Here is a 21,196-nt window from a genome sequence, read left to right as displayed (position 1 = left end):
GCATTCCTGGGGGAAGGCCTGCCGCAGATGGATTTGCATATGGTGATGTCATCCAAGCAGTGGGTCAAAGTTGGCTTCAACCCTCGTCTGCATATGAAAACAGAAAAGGGGCGTGCAGGGCATGGTGGCCTTTTGCGGCGCTTGACTGACCCCTAGTTTGCATTAAACACCTCCACCCTCCTTCGGTGTGGGGCTGATGTTGGCTATGCCCCAGCCCCTGAAGCATTCAAGCTGATTTCTTGCAGCAGCTGGGCACTGTAACAGCTCCAGAGCTGCTCTGTAAGGCAAGTAAAAGGGTGTGGGCCCTGCAGCACTACCTGTAGTTTGCATTGTGCATTGGAAGGCACAAAGTAAGCAGACGGGAGGAGAAGTCAGGATAGTGCACAAGGGTATAGAAGGGAGCGGCTGAAGAAAAGAGAAGTGGAAACAGACAGCAAACTAGGCTGGAGAGAGACCTGAGACAAAGAGATCTGAATTATACGAGAGCCGACCAGGGGAAACACAAATTATGCAGTCAAGTTTCCCACATTTGGGGAAATCGCAGGAGCAGCACACCCAGAGTACAATGGGTGAGCCTTGCCCTGGGAGAAGCACCTTAATGATCATAGTATCTCACCTGGCAGGTAAGTAGGAGTTGGGCTAGAGCTGGGGAGGGTCGCTGCTCGGGTACCCCCCTGTAAAGTGAAGGAGATCCAACAAAGGCAGCACAAGGGAACTCTCGAAAGAAGAACAAGGCTAGAGGAAAATGTGAGACAAAGAAATCTGACTTTTACTAGAGCTGACCAGAGGAAAGCACAAACACAGTCCCCCACTACCACAAATAATGCAGTTGAGTTTCCCACATTTGGGGAAATCACAGGGGTCAGCATACCCAAAATGCAATGAATGAACCTCACCCTGGGAGAAAAATCTTCATGACCATGGTATCTCCTATGCAAAATAAGTATGATTTGGAATAGGGCTGGGGAGGGCCGCTGCTCATGCACATCTCTGTCAAGTAAAGGAGATTCAACTGAGGCAGCACAAGGGAACTCTCATCTGGGGACAACAACTGCAGGGAGAACATATATTTTCAGATGAACATGGGAGGGCAGAAGGCTGCCTAATACTGAAGCACCCCCAAACAACAAACCAAATGCAACAACTAGTGCAAGCATTCCTGGGGGAAGGCCTGCCGCAGATGGATTTGCATATGGTGATGTCATCCAAGCAGTGGGTCAAAGTTGGCTTCAACCCTCGTCTGCATATGAAAAGAGAAAAGGGGCGTGCAGGGCATGGTGGCCTTTTGCGGCACTTGGCTGACCCCTAGTTTGCATTAAACACCTCCACCCTCCTTTGGTGTGGGGCTCATGTTGGCTATGCCCCAGCCCCTGAAGCATTCAAGCTGATTTCTTGCAGCAGCTGGGCACTGTAACAGCTCCAGAGCTGCTCTGTAAGGCAAGTAAAAGGGTGTGGGCCCTGCAGCACTACCTGTAGTTCGCATTGTGCGTTGGAAGGCACAAAGTAAGCAGACAGGAGGAGAAGTCAGGATAGTGCGCAAGGGCATAGAAGGGAGCGGCTCAAGAAAAGAGAAGTGGAAACAGACAGCAAACTAGGCTGGAGAGAGACCTGAGACAAAGAGATCTGAATTATACGAGAGCCGACCAGGGGAAACACAAATTATGCAGTCAAGTTTCCCACATTTGGGGAAATCGCAGGAGCAGCACACCCAGAGTGCAATGGGTGAGCCTTGCCCTGGGAGAAGCACCTTCATGATCATAGTATCTCACCTGGCAGGTAAGTAGGAGTTGGGCTAGAGCTGGGGAGGATCGCTGCTCGGGTACCCCCCTGTAAACTGAAGGAGATCCAACTGAGGCAGCACAAGGGAACTCTCGAAAGAAGAACAAGGCTAGAGGAAAATCTGAGACAAAGAAATCTGACTTTTACCAGAGCTGACCAGAGGAAAGCACAAACACAGTCCCCCACTACCACAAATAATGCAGTCAAGTTTCCCACATTTGGGGAAATCACAGGGGTCAGCATACCCAAAATGCAATGAATGAACCTCACCCTGGGAGAACAATCTTCATGACCATGGTATCTCCTATGCAAAATAAGTATGATTTGGAATAGGGCTGGGGAGGGCCGCTGCTCATGCACATCTCTGTCAAGTAAAGGAGATTCAACTGAGGCAGCACAAGGGAACTCTCATCTGGGGACAACAACTGCAGGGAGAACACATATTTTCAGATGAACATGGGAGGGCAGAAGGCTGCCTAATACTGAAGCACCCCCAAACAACAAACCAAATGCAACAACTAGTGCAAGCATTCCTGGGGGAAGTTCTGCAGAAGACGGATTTGCATACGGTGATGTCATCCAAGCAGTGGGTCAAAGTTGGCTTCAACCCTCATCTGCATATGAAAAGAGAAAAGGAGCGTGCAGGGCATGGCGGCCTTTTGCGGTGCTTGGATGACCCCTAGTTCGCATTAAACACCTCCACCCTCCTTTGGTGTGGGGCTCATGTTGGCCATGCCCCATCCCCTGAAGCATTCAAGCTGATTTCTTGCAGCAGCTGGGCACTGTAACATCTCCAGAGCTGCTCTGTAAGGCAAGTAAAAGGGTGTGGGCCCTGCAGCACTACCTGTAGTTTGCATTGTGCATTGGAAGGCACAAAGTAAGCAGACGGGAGGAGAAGTCAGGATAGTGCACAAGGGTATAGAAGGGAGCGGCTGAAGAAAAGAGAAGTGGAAACAGACAGCAAACTAGGTTGGAGAGAGACCTGAGACAAAGAGATCTGAATTACACGAGAGCCGACCAGGGGAAACACAAATTATGCAGTCAAGTTTCCCACATTTGGGGAAATCGCAGGGGCAGCACACCCAGAGTGCAATGGGTGAGCCTTGCCCTGGGAGAAGCACCTTCATGATCATAGTATCTCACCTGGCAGGTAAGTAGGAGTTGGGCTAGAGCTGGGGAGGGTCTCTGCTTGGGCACCCCCCTGTCAAGTGAAGGAGATCCAACTGAGGCAGCACAAGGGAACTCTCGAAAGAAGAACAAGGCTAGAGGAAGATCTGAACAAAGAAATCTGACTTTTACCAGAGCTGACCAGAGGAAAACACAAACACAGTCCCCCACTACCACAAATAAAGCAGTCGAGTTTCCCACATTTGGGGAAATCACAGGGGTCAGCATACCCATAATGCAATGAATGAACCTCACCCTGGGAGAATAATCTTCATGACCATGGTATCTCCTATGCAAAATAAGTATGATTTGGGATAGAGCTGGGGAGGGCCGCTGCTCAGGCACATCTCTGTCAAGTAAAGGAGATTCAACTGAGGCAGCACAAGGGAACTCTCATCTGGGGACAACAACTGCAGGGAGAACACATATTTTCAGATGAACATGGGAGGGCAGAAGGCTGCCTAATACTGAAGCACCCCCAAACAACAAACCAAATGCAACAACTAGTGCAAGCATTCCTGGGGGAAGTTCTGCAGAAGACGGATTTGCATACGGTGATGTCATCCAAGCAGTGGGTCAAAGTTGGCTTCAACCCTCATCTGCATATGAAAAGAGAAAAGGGGCGTGCAGGGCATGGCGGCCTTTTGCGGTGCTTGGATGACCCCTAGTTCGCATTAAACACCTCCACCCTCCTTTGGTGTGGGGCTCATGTTGGCCATGCCCCATCCCCTGAAGCATTCAAGCTGATTTCTTGCAGCAGCTGGGCACTGTAACAGCTCCAGAGCTGCTCTGTAAGGCAAGTAAAAGGGTGTGGGCCCTGCAGCACTACCTGTAGTTTGCATTGTGCATTGGAAGGCACAAAGTAAGCAGACGGGAGGAGAAGTCAGGATAGTGCACAAGGGTATAGAAGGGAGCGGCTGAAGAAAAGAGAAGTGGAAACAGACAGCAAACTAGGCTGGAGAGAGACATGAGACAAAGAGATCTGAATTATACGAGAGCCGACCAGGGGAAACACAAATTATGCAGTCAAGTTTCCCACATTTGGGGAAATCGCAGGAGCAGCACACCCAGAGTACAATGGGTGAGCCTTGCCCTGGGAGAAGCACCTTCATGATCATAGTATCTCACCTGGCAGGTAAGTAGGAGTTGGGCTAGAGCTGGGGAGGGTCGCTGCTCGGGTACCCCCCTGTAAAGTGAAGGAGATCCAACTGAGGCAGCACAAGGGAACTCTCGAAAAAAGAACAAGGCTAAAGGAAAATCTGAGACAAAGAAATCTGACTTTTACCAGAGCTGACCAGAGGAAAGCACAAACACAGTCTCCCACTACCACAAATAATGCAGTCAAGTTTCCCACATTTGGGGAAATCACAGGGGTCAGCATACCCAAAATGCAATGAATGAACCTCACCCTGGGAGAAAAATCTTCATGACCATGGTATCTCCTATGCAAAATAAGTATGATTTGGAATAGGGCTGGGGAGGGCCGCTGCTCATGCACATCTCTGTCAAGTAAAGGAGATTCAACTGAGGCAGCACAAGGGAACTCTCATCTTGGGACAACAACTGCAGGGAGAACATATATTTTCAGATGAACATGGGAGGGCAGAAGGCTGCCTAATACTGAAGCACCCCCAAACAACAAACCAAATGCAACAACTAGTGCAAGCATTCCTGGGGGAAGGCCTGCCGCAGATGGATTTGCATATGGTGATGTCATCCAAGCAGTGGGTCAAAGTTGGCTTCAACCCTCGTCTGCATATGAAAAGAGAAAAGGGGCGTGCAGGGCATGGTGGCCTTTTGCGGCGCTTGGCTGACCCCTAGTTTGCATTAAACACCTCCACCCTCCTTTGGTGTGGGGCTCATGTTGGCTATGCCCCAGCCCCTGAAGCATTCAAGCTGATTTCTTGCAGCAGCTGGGCACTGTAACAGCTCCAGAGCAGCTCTGTAAGGCAAGTAAAAGGGTGTGGGCCCTGCAGCACTACCTGTAGTTTGCATTGTGCATTGGAAGGCACAAAGTAAGCAGACGGGAGGAGAAGTCAGGATAGTGCACAAGGGTATAGAAGGGAGCGGCTGAAGAAAAGAGAAGTGGAAACAGACAGCAAACTAGGCTGGAGAGAGACCTGAGACAAAGAGATCTGAATTATACGAGAGCCGACGAGGGGAAACACAAATTATGCAGTCAAGTTTCCCACATTTGGGGAAATCGCAGGAGCAGCACACCCAGAGTGCAATGGTTGAGCCTTGCCCTGGGAGAAGCACCTTCATGATCATAGTATCTCACCTGGCAGGTAAGTAGGAGTTGGGCTAGAGCTGGGGAGGGTCGCTGCTCGGGTTCCCCCCTGTGAAGTGAAGGAGATCCAACTGAGGCAGCACCAGGGAACTCTCGAAAGAAGAACAAGGCTAGAGGAAGATCTGAGACAAAGAAATCTGACTTTTACCAGAGCTGACCAGAGGAAAGCACAAACACAGTCCCCCACTACCACAAATAATGCAGTCGAGTTTCCCACATTTGGGAAAATCACAGGGGTCAGCATACCCAGAATGCAATGAATGAACCTCACCCTGGGAGAACAATCTTCATGACCATGGTATCTCCTATGCAAAATAAGTATGATTTGGGATAGGGCTGGTGAGGGCAGCTGCTCAGGCACATCTCTGTCAAGTAAAGGAGATTCAACTGAGGCAGCACAAGTGAACTCTCATCTGGGGACAACAACTGCAGGGAGACCACATCTTTTCAGATGAACATGGGAGGGCGGAAGGCTGCCTAATACTGAAGCACCATCAAATATCAAACCATATGCAACAACTAGTACAAGCACTCCTGTGGGAAGGTCTGCAGCAGACGGATTTGCATACGGTGATGTTATCCAAGCAGTGGGCCAAAGTTGACTGGAACCCTCATCTGCATATGAAAAGAGAAAAGGGGCATGCAGGGCATGGCGGCCTTTTGCAGTGCTTGGATGACCCCTAGTTCGCATTAAACACCTCCCCCCTCCTTTGGTGTGGGGCTCATGTTGGCCATGCCCCATCCCCTGAAGCATTCAAGCTGATTTCTTACAGCAGCTGGGCACTGTAACAGCTCCAGAGCTGCTCTGTAAGGCAAGTAAAAGGGTGTGGGCCCTGCAGCACTACCTGTAGTTTGCATTGTGCATTGGAAGGCACAAAGTAAGCAGACGGGAGGAGAAGTCAGGATAGTGCACAAGGGTATAGAAGGGAGCGGCTGAAGAAAAGAGAAGTGGAAACAGACAGCAAACTAGGCTGGAGAGAGACCTGAGACAAATAGATCTGAATTATACGAGAGCCGACCAGGGGAAACACAAATTATGCAGTCAAGTTTCCCACATTTGGGGAAATCGCAGGGGCAGCACACCCAGAGTGCAATGGGTGAGCCTTGCCCTGGGAGAAGCACCTTCATGATCATAGTATCTCACCTGGCAGGTAAGTAGGAGTTGGGCTAGAGCTGGGGAGGGTCGCTGCTCGGGTACCCCCCTGTCAAGTGAAGGAGATCCAACTGAGGCAGCACAATGGAACTCTCGAAAGAAGAACAAGGCTAGAGGAAAATCTGAGACAAAGAAATCTGACTTTTACCAGAGCTGACCAGAGGAAAGCACAAAAACAGTCCCCCACTACCACAAATAATGCAGTCAAGTTTCCCACATTTGGGGAAATCACAGGGGTCAGCATACCCAAAATGCAATGAATGAACCTCACCCTGGGAGAACAATCTTCATGACCATGGTATCTCCTATGCAAAATAAGTATGATTTGGAATAGGGCTGGGGAGGGCCGCTGCTCATGCACATCTCTGTCAAGTAAAGGAGATTCAACTGAGGCAGCACAAGGGAACTCTCATCTGGGGACAACAACTGCAGGGAGAACACATATTTTCAGATGAACATGGGAGGGCAGAAGGCTGCCTAATACTGAAGCACCCCCAAACAACAAACCAAATGCAACAACTAGTGCAAGCATTCCTGGGGGAAGTTCTGCAGAAGACGGATTTGCATACGGTGATGTCATCCAAGCAGTGGGTCAAAGTTGGCTTCAACCCTCATCTGCATATGAAAAGAGAAAAGGGGCGTGCAGGGCATGGCGGCCTTTTGCGGTGCTTGGATGACCCCTAGTTCGCATTAAACACCTCCACCCTCCTTTGGTGTGGGGCTCATGTTGGCCATGCCCCATCCCCTGAAGCATTCAAGCTGATTTCTTGCAGCAGCTGGGCACTGTAACAGCTCCAGAGCTGCTCTGTAAGGCAAGTAAAAGGGTGTGGGCCCTGCAGCACTACCTGTAGTTTGCATTGTGCATTGGAAGGCACAAAGTAAGCAGACGGGAGGAGAAGTCAGGATAGTGCACAAGGGTATAGAAGGGAGCGGTTGAAGAAAAGAGAAGTGGAAACAGACAGCAAACTAGGCTGGAGAGAGACCTGAGACAAAGAGATCTGAATTATACGAGAGCCGACCAGGGGAAACACAAATTATGCAGTCAAGTTTCCCACATTTGGGGAAATCGCAGGGGCAGCACACCCAGAGTGCAATGGGTGAGCCTTGCCCTGGGAGAAGCACCTTCATGATCATAGTATCTCACCTGGCAGGTAAGTAGGAGTTGGGCTAGAGCTGGGGAGGGTCGCTGTTCGGGCACCCCCCTGTCAAGTAAAAGAGATCCAACTGAGGCAGCACAAGGGAACTCTCGAAAGAAGAACAAGGCTAGAGGAAGATCTGAGACAAAGAAATCTGACTTTTACCAGAGCTGACCAGAGGAAAGCACAAACACAGTCCCCCACTACCACAAATAATGCAGTCGAGTTTCCCACATTTGGGAAAATCACAGGGGTCAGCATACCCAGAATGCAATGAATGAACCTCACCCTGGGAGAACAATCTTCATGACCATGGTATCTCCTATGCAAAATAAGTATGATTTGGGATAGGGCTGGTGAGGGCCGCTGCTCAGGCACATCTCTGTCAAGTAAAGGAGATTCAACTGAGGCAGCACAAGGGAACTCTCATCTGGGGACAACAACTGCAGGGAGACCACATCTTTTCAGATGAACATGGGAGGGCGGAAGGCTGCCTAATACTGAAGCACCATCAAATATCAAACCATATGCAACAACTAGTACAAGCACTCCTTGGGGAAGGTCTGCAGCAGACGGATTTGCATACGGTGATGTTATCCAAGCAGTGGGCCAAAGTTGACTGGAACCCTCATCTGCATATGAAAAGAGAAAAGGGGCATGCAGGGCATGGCGGCCTTTTGCAGTGCTTGGATGACCCCTAGTTCGCATTAAACACCCCCACCCTCCTTTGGTGTGGGGCTCATGTTGGCCATGCCCCATCCCCTGAAGCATTCAAGCTGATTTCTTGCAGCAGCTGGGCACTGTAACAGCTCCAGAGCTGTTCTGTAAGGCAAGTAAAAGGGTGTGGGCCCTGCAGCACCACCTGTTGTTCGCATTGTGCGTTGGAAGGCACAAATTAAGCAGACGGGAGGAGAAGTCAGGATAGTGCGCAAGGGCATACATTTCTCTTAGTCCGGGGGCAAGGCTTCAAAATGGGGTCTGCAACGGAGGAGACACAGGGGGCGTGGTCACAGCAGCTTTTCTCTACAGCCTGCACCAGCAGGAGCCTACACCATTTTTTATGATCACGCTGAACTGCAGTGCGACTGCAATTACAGCATGGTCAAGAAGGGAGGCGTCATGCTGGGTGGCCATGCCCTGTCACTGTGCAGGAGCCAGCACAGCTCACACACTAGTCCCCGGGTGCAGCCCCCAACCCCCGGGACACCCGGAGCAACAAAATGTAGATTCAGGCCACCAGGCCACGCCCCTACCTATGAAACCATGCCTCCTTTTTACCATTGCGCTGTTTATCTGCGCGCACTGCATTACAATCTCCCTCGCCACCTTTCTGGGTGTCACCAGTGATAGTGACACCTCTGCCATGCTTGTAGCAGCTGGTCCTAAGATCTACGCCTCAAGCCCTGAGTGTTTGCCCTTGTGACTTGTTGATCATCATAGCGAAGCAGATGCTTACAGAAAACTGCAGGGGCTTAGATTGAAAATAAAAAAATTGATGGGTATAAGGTAGAGAGGAGCGGGTTCGGTTCTCCGAGAACCGAATTCCCCACGAACTCCACGTGGTTTACACTGGTCCGAGGCAGGCTCGGTTGTTCCCGCCTGACTCGGAAAACCTGAACAAGGGAAAATGTCATCATCCCGCTGTCGGATTCTTGCGAGATTCGGATTCCATATAAAGAGCTGCGCGTTGCTGCCATTTTTACTCGTGCATTGAAGAGAGAGCGGAGAGGACGTGGCTATGTTCTCTCAGTGGAAATCTCAATATCAGTGCTCAGTATCAGTGGTTACTTATTGCTGCTCAGTAATACTAGTAGTGTGTCTCTCCTGCTCAGTGTCAGTTCTCAGTAGTATCCTCATCAGTGCTCAGTATCACTGCTCATTGTCTTGTGCTGCATTGTGGTGCTCAGCATACTACAGTACATTACTAATAGTCCAGTGCTGCATCTTGCTGCTCAGTGTCAGTTCTAGTATCCTCATCAGTGCTCACTATCACTGCTCATTGCATTGTGGTGTTCTGTATACTACAGTAACATAGTAATATAGTATATATAGAGGAGCGGGTTCGGTTCTCCGAGAACCGAATTCCCGACGAACTCCACGTGGTTTACACTGGTCCGTGGCAGGCTCGGTTGTTCCCGCCTGACTCGGAAAACCTGAACAAGGGAAAATGTCATCATCCCGCTGTCGGATTCTCGCGAGATTCGGATTCCATATAAAGAGCTGCGCGTTGCCGCCATTTTTACTCGTGCATTGAAGAGAGAGCGGAGAGGACGTGGCTATGTTCTCTCAGTGGAAATCTCAATATCAGTGCCCAGTATCAGTGGTTACTTATTGCTGCTCAGTAATACTAGTAGTGTGTCTCTCCTGCTCAGTGTCAGTTCTCAGTAGTATCCTCATCAGTGCTCAGTATCACTGCTCATTGTCTTGTGCTGCATTGTGGTGCTCAGCATACAACAGTACATTACTAATAGTCCAGTGCTGCATCTTGCTGCTCATGTTGGCTATGCCCCAGCCCCTGAAGCATTCAAGCTGATTTCTTGCAGCAGCTGGGCACTGTAACAGCTCCAGAGCTGCTCTGTAAGGCAAGTAAAAGGGTGTTGGCCCTGCAGCACTACCTGTAGTTTGCATTGTGCGTTGGAAGGCACAAAGTAAGCAGACAGGAGAAGTCAGGAGAGTGCACAAGGGCATAGAAGGCAGGGGCTCAAGAAAAGAGAAGTGGAAACAGACAGCAAACTAGGCTGGAGAGAGACCTGAGACAAAGAGATCTGAATTATACGAGTAGCCGACCAGAGGAAACACAAATTATGCAGTCAAGTGTCCCACATTTGGGGAAATCGTAGGAGCAGCACACCCAGAGTGCAATGGGTGAGCCTTGCCCTGGTAGAAGCACCTTCCTGATCATAGTATCTCACTTGGCAGGTAAGTAGGAGTTGGGCTTGAGCTGGGGAGGGTCGCTGCTCGGGCACCCCCCTGTCAAGTGAAGGAGATCCAACTGAGGCAGCACAAGGAAACTCTCAAAAAAAGAACAAGGCTAGAGGAAGATCTGAGACAAAGAAATCTGACTTTTACCAGAGCTGACCAGAGGAAAGCACAAACACAGTCCCCCACTACCACAAATAATGCAGTCGAGTTTCCCACATTTGGGGAAATCACAGGGGTCAGCATACCCAGAATGCAATGAATGAACCTCACCCTGGGAGAACAATCTTCATGACCATGGTATCTCCTATGCAAAATAAGTATGATTTGGGATAGGGCTGGGGAGGGCCGCTGCTCAGGCACATCTCTTTCAAGTAAAGGAGATTCAACTGAGGCAGCACAAGGGAACTCTCATCTGGGGACAACAACTGCAGGGAGAACACATATTTTCAGATGAACATGGGAGAGCTGAAGGCTGCCTAATACTGAAGCACCCCAAACAACAAACCAAATGCAACAACTAGTACAAGCATTCCTGGGGGAAGGTCTGCAGAAGACGGATTTGCATACGGTGATGTCATCCAAGCAGTGGGCCAAAGTTGGCTGGAACCATCATCTGCATATGAAAAGAGAAAAGGGGTATGCAGGGCATGGCGGCCTTTTGCGGCGCTTGGATGACCCTTAGTTCGCATTAAACACCTCCACCCTCCGTCGGTGTGGGGCTCATGTTGGCTATGCCCCAGCCCCTGAAGCATTCAAGCTGATTTCTTGCAGCAGCTGGGCACTGTAACAGCTCCAGAGCTGCTCTGAAAGGCAAGTAAAAGGGTGTGGGCCCTGCAGCACTACCTGTAGTTTGCATTGTGCGTTGGAAGGCACAAAGTAAGCAGACAGGAGAAGTCAGGAGAGTGCACAAGGGCATAGAAGGCAGCGGCTCAAGAAAAGAGAAGTGGAAACAGACAGCAAACTAGGCTGGAGAGAGACCTGAGACAAAGAGATCTGAATTATACGAGTAGCCGACTAGAGGAAACACAAATTATGCAGTCAAGTGTCCCACATTTGGGGAAATCGTAGGAGCAGCACACCCAGAGTGCAATGGGTGAGCCTTGCCCTGGGAGAAGCACCTTCCTGATCATAGTATCTCACCTGGCAGGTAAGTAGGAGTTGGGCTAGAGATGGGGAGGGTCGCTGCTCGGGCACCCCCCTGTCAAGTGAAGGAGATCCAACTGAGGCAGCACAAGGAAACTCTCGAAAAAAGAACAAGGCTAGAGGAAGATCTGAGACAAAGAAATCTGTCTTTTACCAGAGCTGACCAGAGGAAAGCACAAACACAGTCCCCCACTACCACAATTAATGCAGTCGAGTTTCCCACATTTGGGGAAATCACAGGGGTCAGCATACCCAGAATGCAATGAATGAACCTCACCCTGGGAGAACAATCTTCATGACCATGGAAACTCCTATGCAAAATAAGTATGATTTGGGATAGGGCTGGGGAGGGCCGCTGCTCAGGCACATCTCTGTCAAGTAAAGGAGATTCAACTGAGGCAGCACAAGGGAACTCTCATCTGGGGACAACAACTGCAGGGAGAACACATATTTTCAGATGAACATGGGAGGGCAGAAGGCTGCCTAATACTGAAGCACCCCCAAACAACAAACCAAATGTAACAACTAGTAAAAGCATTCCTGGGAGAAGGTCTGCAGAAGACGGATTTGCATACGGTGATGTCATCCAAGCAGTGGGCCAAAGTTGGCTGGAACCCTCATCTGCATATGAAAAGAGAAAAGGGTTATGCAGGGCATGGCGGCCTTTTGCGGTGCTTGGATGACCCCTAGTTCGCATTAAATACCTCCACCCTCCTTCGGTGTGGGGCTCATGTTGGCTATGCCCCAGCCCCTGAAGCATTCAAGCTGATTTCTTGCAGCAGCTGGGCACTGTAACAGCTCCAGAGCTGCTCTGTACGGCAAGTAAAAGGGTGTGGGCCCTGCAGCACTACCTGTAGTTCGCATTGTGCGTTGGAAGGCACAAAGTAAGCAGACGGGAGAAGTCAGGATAGTGCGCAAGGGCATAGAAGGGAGCGGCTCAAGAAAACAGAAGTGGAAACAGACAGCAAACTAGGCTGGAGAGAGACCTGAGACAAAGAGATCTGAATTATACGAGAGCCGACCAGGGGAAACACAAATTATGCAGTCAAGTTTCCCACATTTGGGGAAATCGCAGGAGCAGCACACCCAGAGTGCAATGGGTGAGCCTTGCCCTGGGAGAAGCACCTTCATGATCATAGTATCTCACCTGGCAGGTATGTAGGAGTTGGGCTAGAGCTGGGGAGGGTCGCTGCTCGGGTACCCCCCTGTCAAGTGAAGGAGATCAAACTGAGGCAGCACAATGGAACTCTCGAAAGAAGAACAAGGCTAGAGGAAGATCTGAGACAAAGAAATCTGACTTTTACCAGAGCTGACCAGAGGAAAACACAAACACAGTCCCCCACTACCACAAATAATGCAGTTGAGTTTCCCACATTTGGGGAAATCACAGGGGTCAGCATACCCAGAATGCAATGAATGAACCTCACCCTGGGAGAACAATCTTTATGACCATGGTATCTCCTATGCAAAATAAGTATGATTTGAGATAGGGCTGGGGAGGGCCGCTGCTCAGGCACATCTCTGTCAAGTAAAGGAGATTCAACTGAGGCAGCACAAGGGAACTCTCATCTGGGGACAACAACTGCCGGGAGAACACATATTTTCAGATGAACATGGGAGGGCAGAAGGCTGCCTAATACTGAAGCACGCCCAAACAACAAACCAAATGCAACAACTAGTACAAGCATTCCTGGGAGAAGGTCTGCAGAAGACGGATTTGCATACGGTGATGTCATCCAAGCAGTGGGCCAAAGTTGGCTGGAACCCTCATCTGCATATGTTGAAGATACAATTTGTGAATTGCATTTAACACTATCTCCCTTTCCTGGGGAGAAGATGGTAGGGCCGATTTGAAAAACCGGCGAGGAGGCACCTCTTCGAATTTCAGCTTGTAACCCTGAGAAACAATTTCTATTGCCTAGGGATCCACCTGCGAATGAACCCAGATGTGGCTGAAAACTCGAAGACGTGCCCCCAACTGGGCGGACTCCTTTAGCGGAGCCCCAGCGTCATGCGGTGGATTTTGTAGAGGCCGGGGAGGACTTCTGTTCCTGGGAACTAGCTGTGTTGTGCAGCTTCTTCCCTCTGCCCTTACCTCTGGCAAGAAAGGACGCACCTCGTACTTTCTTGTTTCTCTGTGATCGAAAGGACTGCATTTGATAATGTGGTGCTTTCTTAGGCTGTGAGGGAATATAAGGCAAAAAATTTGATTTACCAGCTGTAGCTGTGGAGACTAGGTCCGAGAGACCTTCCCCAAACAATTCCTCACCCCTGTAAGGTAAAACCTCCATATGCCTTTTTGAGTCGGCATCACCTGTCCATTGCCGGGTCCATAGGACTCGTCTAGCAGAAATCGACATAGCGTTTATTCTAGAACCCAGTAGACTAATGTCACTTTGAGCATCTCTCATATATAGGACAGCATCTTTTATATGCCCTATGGTCAATAACATAGCATCCTTATCTAGGGTCTCAATCTCTGCTGATAAGGTATCTGTCCATGCTGCCACCGCGCTACAACCCCGGCCGACGCAATTGCCGGTCTGAGTAAGGTACCAGAATGTGTGTAAATGGACTTTAGGGTAACCTCCTGCTTGCGGTCAGCAGGGTCCCTGATGGTAGCCGTATCCTGGGATGGCAGCGCTACCTTTTTGGATAAGCGTGTCAATGCTTTATCCACCCTAGGGGAGGATTCCCACCGTATCCTGTCCATTGGCGGGAAAGGATACGCCATAAGAATCCTTTTGGGAATCTGCAGCTTTTTGTCTGGAGATTCCCAAGCTTTTTCACATAATTCGTTCAACTCATGTGAGGGGGGAAAGGTTATCTCAGGTTTCTTTCCCTTATACATGTGTACCCTCGTGTCAGGGACAGGGGACTCTGTGATGTGCAAAACATCTTTTATTGCAATAATCATATATCGAATACATTTAGCCAATTTTGGCTGTAACTTTGCATCATCGTAGTCGACACTGGAGTCAGAATCTGTGTCGGTATCTGTGTCAACTATTTGGGATAGTGGGCGCTTTTGAGACCCCGAAGGTCCCTGCGACATAGGGACAGGCATGGGTTGACTCCCTGACTGTTCCCTAGCTTCAGCTTTGTCTAATCTCTTGTGTAATAAGTTTACATTAGCACTTAAAACATTCCACATATCCATCCAGTCAGGTGTCGGCGTTGTCGATGGAGACACCACATTAATTTGCTCCTGCTCCTCTCTAGGAGAGCCTTCTACCTCAGACATGTCGACACACGTGTACCGACACACCATACACTCAGGGAATCCTCTTATCTGAGGACAGTTCCCCAACAAGGCCCTTTGGAGAGACAGAGAGAGAGAGTATGCCAGCACACACCCCAGCGCTATATGACCCAGGAAAAAAACACAATAATTTTATGTTTACCCAGTAGCGCTGTATTTCCATATATATATGCGCCTAATTATGTGCCCCCCTCTTCTTTAAGACCCTCTTTCTACCGTGGTATAAGCAGGGGAGAGTCCGTGGAGCTTCCCCTCAGCGGTGCTGTGGAGAAAATGGCGCTGGTGAGTGCTGAGGGAGAAGCCCCACCCCCTCAGCGACGGGCTTCTGTCCCGCTCAAATATAGTAAAAAAATGGCGGGGGCTCTTATATATATATATACAGTGCCTAGCTGCATATATATTTATTTTGCCAAAGAGAGGTCTATATTGCTGCCCAGGGCGTCCCCCCTGCGCCCTTCACCCTTACACTGACTGCCGTGTGTGAGGTGTATTGGAGCAATGGAGCACAGCTTTACTGCTGTGCGTTACCTCAGTGAAGATCATGAAGTCTTCCGCCGCCTCTGAAGTCTTCTTTTCTTCTCATACTCACCCGGCTTCTATCTTCCGGCTCTGCGAGGGGGACGGCGGCGCGGCTCTGGGACGGACGGCGAGGGTGAGACCTGCGTACCGATCCCTCTGGAGCTAATGCTGTACAGTAGCCTAAGAAGCAGAGCCTATCAACTCACAGAAGTAGGTGTGCATCTCTCCCCTCCGCCCCTCGATGCAGGGAGTCTGTTGCCAGCAGGCTCCCTGAAAATAAAAAAATCTAACAAATATACTTTCTGTCAGGAAACTCAGGAGAGCTCCCTGAAAAGCACCCAGTCTCCTCTGGGCACAGTAGTAAACTGAGGTCTGGAGGAGGGGCATAGAGGGAGGAGCCAGTGCACACCCAGATCTAAAGTCTTTCTTAAAGTGCCCATGTCTCCTGCGGAGCCCGTCTATCCCCCATGGTCCTTACGGAGTCCCCAGCATCCTCTAGGACGTAAGAGAAAAATTATGCTGGCAGAAAAATCCAATTGAGTGATTAAACAGCTCCAGAGCTGCTCTGTAAGGCAAGTAAAAGGGTGTGGGCCCTACAGCACTACCTGTATTTTGCATTGTGCATTGGAAGCCTAGTTTGCTGTCTGTTTCCACTTCTTTTTTCTTGAGCCCCTCCCGTCTATACCCTTGTGCACTATCCTGACTTCTCCTCCCGTCTGCTTACTTTGTGCCTTCCAATGCACAATGCAAACTACAGGTAGTGCTGCAGGGCCCACACCCTTTTACTTGCCTTACAGAGCAGCTCTTGAGCTGTTACAGTGCCCAGCTGCTGCAAGAAATCAGCGTGAATGCTTCAGGGGCTGGGGCATGGCCAACATGAGCCCCACACCGAAGGAGGGTGGGGGTGTTTAATGCGAACTAGGGGTCTCGCACAATGCGAACTACAGGTAGTGCTGCAGGGCCCACACCCTTTTACTTGCCTTACAGAGCAGCTCTGGAGCTGTTACAGTGCCCAGCTGCTGCAAGAAATCAGCTTGAATCCTTCAGGGGCTGGGGCATAGCCAACATGAGCCCCACACCGACGGAGGGTGGAGGTGTTTAATGCGAACTAGGGGTCATCCAAGTGCCGCAAAAGGCCGCCATGCCCTGCACACCCCTTTTCTCTTTTCATATGCAGACGAGGGTTGAAGCCAACTTTGACCCACTGCTTGGATGACATCGCCATATGCAAATCCATCTGCTGCTGGCCTTCCCCCAGGAATGCTTGCACTAGTTGTTGCATTTGGTTTGTTGTTTGGGGGTGCTTCAGTATTAGGCAGCCTTCTGCCCTCCCATGTTCATCTGAAAATATGTGTTCTCCCTGCAGTTGTTGTCCCCAGATGAGAGTTCCCTTGTGCTGCCTCAGTTGAATCTCCTTTACTTGACAGAGATGTGCCTGAGCAGCGGCCCTCCCCAGCCCTATCCCAAATCATACTTATTTTGCATAGGAGATACCATGGTCATGAAGACTGTTCTCCCAGGGTGCGGTTCATTCATTGCATTCTGGGTATGCTGACCTCTGTGATTTCCCCAAATGTGGGAAACTCGACTGCATTATTTAATGCGAACTAGGGGTCATCCAAGCACCGCAAAAGGCCGCCATGCCCTGCATACCCCTTTTCTCTTTTCATAAGCAGACGAGGTTTGAAGCCAACTTTGACCCAATGCTTGGATGACATCACTTGCTGCCTTTCCAATGAAGCAAGTTTAATTTAATAATAGGTGAAAAACCATCCCTACAAAGGTGTTAATCAGATACTTGGCTTTGTGGACACTTTTCAGAGCACAAATTTGTTAGCATAAAAATAAAGCCAGAAAATGAAGAGCTGTTTAATCACTCAATTGGATTTTTCTGCCAGCATATTTCTTTTTCTCTGCAACCCACTGCTAAATTGTGCTTCCTAGCTGTTTTTATAAAATCACTGAATCAAATCTAACTCTGATTACATCAGAGAAGGCCTGGTACCCTACACCATAACAGGGGGTTTGAAATTTTGACTTGTCTACTTAAAGATCACCAAAATCTGATAACAAGGTCAATTAAGTCCCTGGGTGGGATTGAACCACCAACCTTTTGGTTAATAGCCTTACACACTAACTGATTGCGCCACAGCGACACTTTGCAAAAGTACATACTGACAAAGGCTAATAAGCATTCATCTAGAACGATTCCTAGAAACATTTTAAAAAGTCAATAATGTGGAGAGTTTTTGTAAGATGTTTCTTCCATCAACCAATGAAGAAACACATTGGTACATTCCCATGATGAGTGAGTGCTTCAGGATCTTTTGCACTTACATGTGCAGCAGAGTACTGTAATGGAAGCATGCTGGGTCCATAACCCAGAGGTAGGCATATTGAAACTATCCTCTGCTATATGCATTTTTTTTTGTTAATTAAAGTAATCCAAAACTGGGATTGATATTTTAGCTTTTATTTTTACTTAAAGTACAATAACTTTTACCATTTTAATTTGTTTTAATAGTATATTGACAGTATTGTTTTCTTTCAAAAATCCAATTAATTTTCTTTACCCGATTATTAAAATGGTAATTGACAAAAACAAACTACATTGTCACCAGAAGAGCAATACAAAATGTACAAGTGATATATTAAAATCATCTTTCCAGCTTGAATTTCAATGATGCATTGGGGCAACGAATTTGTGAGAAACATCTTCACCCTTAAATAAAGATTTTCTTAATTCCTTACCTGTGTGCTAATTAGATATCACCTTGTTTTCACATTAAACAGACTTCCACATGAGAAAACAGCAAAGATGCAGTGGCGTTAATGTTTCCTGGTGTCAACCTGTATTATTTCCGTAGATATTGAAATGAGGATGCATCTTGCTGCCTTTCCAATGAAGCAAGTTTAATTTAGTAATAGGTGAAAAACCATCCCTACAAAGATGTTAATCAGATACTTGGCTTTGTGGACACTTTTCAGAGAACAAATTTGTAATCATAAAAATAAAGCCAGAAAATGAAGAGCTGTTTAATCACTCAATTGGATTTTTCTGCCAGCATTTTTCTTTTTCTCTGCAACCCACTGCTAAATTGTGCTTCCTAGCTGTTTTTTTATAAAATCACTTAATCAAATCTAACTCTGATTACATCAGAGAAGGCCAGGTACCCTATACCATAAGAGGGGGTTTGCAATTTTGACTTGTCTACTTAAATATCACCAAAATGTGATCACAAGGTCAATTACGTCCCTGGGTGGGATTGAACCACCAACCTTTTGATAAATAGCTGAACACACTAACCGATTGCGCCACAGAGACACTTTGCAAAAAGCACATACTGACAAAGACTAATAAGCATTCATCTAGAACGTTTCCTAGAAAAACTTTAAAAAGTCAATAATCTGGAGAGTTTTTGTAAGATGTTTCTTCCAGCAACCAATGAAGAAACACATTAGTACTTTCGCATGATGAGTGAGTGCTTCAGGATCTCTTGCACTTACATGTGCAGCAGAGTACTGCAATGGAAGCATGCTGGGCCCATAACCCAGAGGTAGGCAGATTGAAACTATCCTTTGCTATATGAATTTTTTTTTTTGTTCATTAAAGTAATCCAAAACTGGGATTGATATTTTAGCTTTTATTTTTACTTAAAGTACAATAACTTTTACCATTTTAATTTGTTTTAATAGTATATTGACAGTATTGTTTTCTTTCAAAAATCCACTTAATTTTCTTTACCCTATTATTAAAATGGTAATTGACAAAAACAAACTACATTGTCACCATAAGAGCAATACAAAATGTACAAGTGATATATTAAAATCATCTTTCCAGCTTGAATTTCAATGATGCATTGGGGCAACGATTTTGTGAGAAACATCTTCACCCTTAAATAAAGATTTTCTTAATTCCTTACCTGTGTGCTAATTAGATATCACCTTGTTTTCACATTAAACAGACTTCCACATGAGAAAGCAGCAAGGATGCAGTGGCGTTAATGTTTCCTGGTGTCAACCTGTATTATTTCAGTAGATATTGAAATGAGGATGCATCTTGCTGCCTTTCCAATGAAGCAAGTTTAATTTAGTAATAGGTGAAAAACCATCCCTACAAATATGTTAATCAGATACTTGGCTTTGTGGACACTTTTCAGAGAACAAATTAGTTAGCATAAAAATAAAGCCAGAAAATGAAGAGCTGTTTAATCACTCAATTGGATTTTTCTGCCAGCATATTTCTTTTTCTCTGCAACCCACTGCCAAATTGTGCTTCCTAGCTGTTTTTATAAAATCACTGAATCAAATCTAACTCTGATTACATCAGAGAAGGCCAGGTACCCTACACCATAACAGGGGGTTTGAAATTTTGACTTGTCTACTTAAAGATCACCAAAATCTGATAACAAGGTCAATTAAATCCCTGGGTGGGATTAAACAACCAACCTTTTGGTTAATAGCCTTACACACTAACTGATTGCGCCACAGCTACACTTAGCAAAAGTACATACTGACAAAGGCTAATAAGCATTCATCTAGAACAATTCCTAGAAACATTTTAAAAAGTCAATAATGTGGAGAGTTTTTGTAAGATGTTTCTTCCATCAACCAATGAAGAAACACATTGGTACTTTCCCATGATAAGTGAGTGCTTCAGGACCTCTTGCACTTACATGTGCAGCAGAGTACTGTAATGGAAGCATGCTGGGTCCATAACCCAGAGGTAGGCAGATTGAAACTATCCTCTGCTATATGCATTTTTTTTTGTTAATTAAAGTAATCCAAAACTGGGATTGATATTTTTGCTCTTTTATTTTTACTTAAAGTACAATAACTTTTACCATTTTAATTTGTTTTAATAGTATATTGACAGTATTGTTTTCTTTCAAAAATCCACTTAATTTTCTTTACCCGATTATTAAAATGGTAATTGACAAAAACAAACTACATTGTCACCAGAAGAGCAATACAAAATGTACAAGTGATATATTAAAATCATCTTTCCAGCTTGAATTTCAACGATGCATTGGGGCAACGATTTTGTGAGAAACATCTTCACCCTTAAATAAAGATTTTCTTAATTCCTTACCTGTGTGCTAATTAGATATCACCTTGTTTTCACATTAAACAGACTTCCACATGCGAAAGCAGCAAGGATGCAGTGGCGTTAATGTTTCCTGGTGTCAACCTGTATTATTTCAGTAGACATTGAAATGAAGATGCATCTTGCTGCCTTTCCAATGAAGCAAGTTTAATTTAGTAATAGGTGAAAAACCATCCCTACAAAGGTGTTAATCAGAGACTTGGCTTTGTGGACACTTTTCAGAGAACAAATTTGTTAGTATAAAAATAAAGCCAGAAAATGAAGAGCTGTTTAATCACTCAATTGGATTTTTCTGCCAGCATATTTCTTTTTCTCTGCAACCCACTGCTAAATTGTTCTTCCTAGCTGTTTTTATAAAATCACTGAATCAAATCTAACTCTGATTACATTAGAGAAGGCCAGGTACCCTACACCATAACAGGGGGTTTGAAATTTTGACTTGTCTACTTAAAGATCACCAAAATCTGATAACAAGGTCAATTAAGTCCCTGGGTGGGATTGAACCACCAACCTTTTGGTTAATAGCCTTACACACTAACTGATTGCGCCAAAACGACACTTTGCAAAAGAACATACTGACAAAGGCTAATAAGCATTCATCTAGAACGATTCCTAGAAACATTTTAAAAAGTCAATAATGTGGAGAGTTTTTGTAAGATGTTTCTTCCATCAACCAATGAAGAAACACATTGGTACTTTCCCATGATGAGTGAGTGCT

The 21,196-nt window shown here is 47.0% G+C and overlaps 19 non-coding genes and 2 pseudogenes across 19 annotated transcripts; 1 reads left to right on the top strand and 20 right to left on the bottom strand.

The window, feature by feature from the left end:
- Nucleotides 1–468: 468 nt before the first annotated feature.
- LOC135012347 (U1 spliceosomal RNA) lies at nucleotides 469–631 on the bottom strand. Its single transcript, XR_010211350.1, has one exon. It is a non-coding gene; the product is annotated as a U1 spliceosomal RNA (small nuclear RNA).
- A 152-nt stretch (nucleotides 632–783) lies between these two features.
- On the bottom strand, nucleotides 784–947 carry LOC135012495 (U1 spliceosomal RNA). The gene has a single exon (XR_010211445.1). It is a non-coding gene; the product is annotated as a U1 spliceosomal RNA (small nuclear RNA).
- Nucleotides 948–1,621: 674 nt separating this feature from the next.
- Nucleotides 1,622–1,784, bottom strand: LOC135012298 (U1 spliceosomal RNA). The gene has a single exon (XR_010211302.1). It is a non-coding gene; the product is annotated as a U1 spliceosomal RNA (small nuclear RNA).
- A 152-nt stretch (nucleotides 1,785–1,936) lies between these two features.
- Nucleotides 1,937–2,100, bottom strand: LOC135012129 (U1 spliceosomal RNA). Its single transcript, XR_010211134.1, has one exon. It is a non-coding gene; the product is annotated as a U1 spliceosomal RNA (small nuclear RNA).
- A 674-nt stretch (nucleotides 2,101–2,774) lies between these two features.
- On the bottom strand, nucleotides 2,775–2,937 carry LOC135012237 (U1 spliceosomal RNA). The gene has a single exon (XR_010211241.1). It is a non-coding gene; the product is annotated as a U1 spliceosomal RNA (small nuclear RNA).
- Nucleotides 2,938–3,088: 151 nt separating this feature from the next.
- LOC135012190 (U1 spliceosomal RNA) lies at nucleotides 3,089–3,252 on the bottom strand. The gene has a single exon (XR_010211195.1). It is a non-coding gene; the product is annotated as a U1 spliceosomal RNA (small nuclear RNA).
- Nucleotides 3,253–3,926: 674 nt separating this feature from the next.
- LOC135012322 (U1 spliceosomal RNA) lies at nucleotides 3,927–4,089 on the bottom strand. The gene has a single exon (XR_010211326.1). It is a non-coding gene; the product is annotated as a U1 spliceosomal RNA (small nuclear RNA).
- Nucleotides 4,090–4,241: 152 nt separating this feature from the next.
- Nucleotides 4,242–4,405, bottom strand: LOC135012209 (U1 spliceosomal RNA). The gene has a single exon (XR_010211214.1). It is a non-coding gene; the product is annotated as a U1 spliceosomal RNA (small nuclear RNA).
- Nucleotides 4,406–5,106: 701 nt separating this feature from the next.
- On the bottom strand, nucleotides 5,107–5,242 carry LOC135012379 (U1 spliceosomal RNA; annotated as a pseudogene).
- A 152-nt stretch (nucleotides 5,243–5,394) lies between these two features.
- LOC135012316 (U1 spliceosomal RNA) lies at nucleotides 5,395–5,558 on the bottom strand. The gene has a single exon (XR_010211320.1). It is a non-coding gene; the product is annotated as a U1 spliceosomal RNA (small nuclear RNA).
- Nucleotides 5,559–6,232: 674 nt separating this feature from the next.
- Nucleotides 6,233–6,395, bottom strand: LOC135012279 (U1 spliceosomal RNA). The gene has a single exon (XR_010211283.1). It is a non-coding gene; the product is annotated as a U1 spliceosomal RNA (small nuclear RNA).
- A 152-nt stretch (nucleotides 6,396–6,547) lies between these two features.
- Nucleotides 6,548–6,711, bottom strand: LOC135012168 (U1 spliceosomal RNA). The gene has a single exon (XR_010211173.1). It is a non-coding gene; the product is annotated as a U1 spliceosomal RNA (small nuclear RNA).
- Nucleotides 6,712–7,385: 674 nt separating this feature from the next.
- Nucleotides 7,386–7,548, bottom strand: LOC135012258 (U1 spliceosomal RNA). Its single transcript, XR_010211262.1, has one exon. It is a non-coding gene; the product is annotated as a U1 spliceosomal RNA (small nuclear RNA).
- Nucleotides 7,549–7,700: 152 nt separating this feature from the next.
- On the bottom strand, nucleotides 7,701–7,864 carry LOC135012305 (U1 spliceosomal RNA). Its single transcript, XR_010211309.1, has one exon. It is a non-coding gene; the product is annotated as a U1 spliceosomal RNA (small nuclear RNA).
- A 2,424-nt stretch (nucleotides 7,865–10,288) lies between these two features.
- On the bottom strand, nucleotides 10,289–10,452 carry LOC135012427 (U1 spliceosomal RNA). The gene has a single exon (XR_010211392.1). It is a non-coding gene; the product is annotated as a U1 spliceosomal RNA (small nuclear RNA).
- Nucleotides 10,453–10,604: 152 nt separating this feature from the next.
- On the bottom strand, nucleotides 10,605–10,768 carry LOC135012204 (U1 spliceosomal RNA). The gene has a single exon (XR_010211209.1). It is a non-coding gene; the product is annotated as a U1 spliceosomal RNA (small nuclear RNA).
- Nucleotides 10,769–11,438: 670 nt separating this feature from the next.
- LOC135012371 (U1 spliceosomal RNA) lies at nucleotides 11,439–11,602 on the bottom strand. Its single transcript, XR_010211367.1, has one exon. It is a non-coding gene; the product is annotated as a U1 spliceosomal RNA (small nuclear RNA).
- A 152-nt stretch (nucleotides 11,603–11,754) lies between these two features.
- Nucleotides 11,755–11,918, bottom strand: LOC135012180 (U1 spliceosomal RNA). The gene has a single exon (XR_010211185.1). It is a non-coding gene; the product is annotated as a U1 spliceosomal RNA (small nuclear RNA).
- A 671-nt stretch (nucleotides 11,919–12,589) lies between these two features.
- Nucleotides 12,590–12,752, bottom strand: LOC135012342 (U1 spliceosomal RNA). The gene has a single exon (XR_010211344.1). It is a non-coding gene; the product is annotated as a U1 spliceosomal RNA (small nuclear RNA).
- A 152-nt stretch (nucleotides 12,753–12,904) lies between these two features.
- Nucleotides 12,905–13,068, bottom strand: LOC135012150 (U1 spliceosomal RNA). Its single transcript, XR_010211155.1, has one exon. It is a non-coding gene; the product is annotated as a U1 spliceosomal RNA (small nuclear RNA).
- Nucleotides 13,069–16,841: 3,773 nt separating this feature from the next.
- LOC135012451 (U1 spliceosomal RNA) lies at nucleotides 16,842–17,020 on the top strand (annotated as a pseudogene).
- Nucleotides 17,021–21,196: the final 4,176 nt, after the last annotated feature.

The sequence above is a fragment of the Pseudophryne corroboree genome, unplaced genomic scaffold (assembly GCF_028390025.1).
Source record: "Pseudophryne corroboree isolate aPseCor3 unplaced genomic scaffold, aPseCor3.hap2 scaffold_253, whole genome shotgun sequence".
NCBI lineage: Eukaryota > Metazoa > Chordata > Amphibia > Anura > Myobatrachidae > Pseudophryne > Pseudophryne corroboree.
This window is presented reverse-complemented; position numbering and strand designations above follow the sequence as displayed.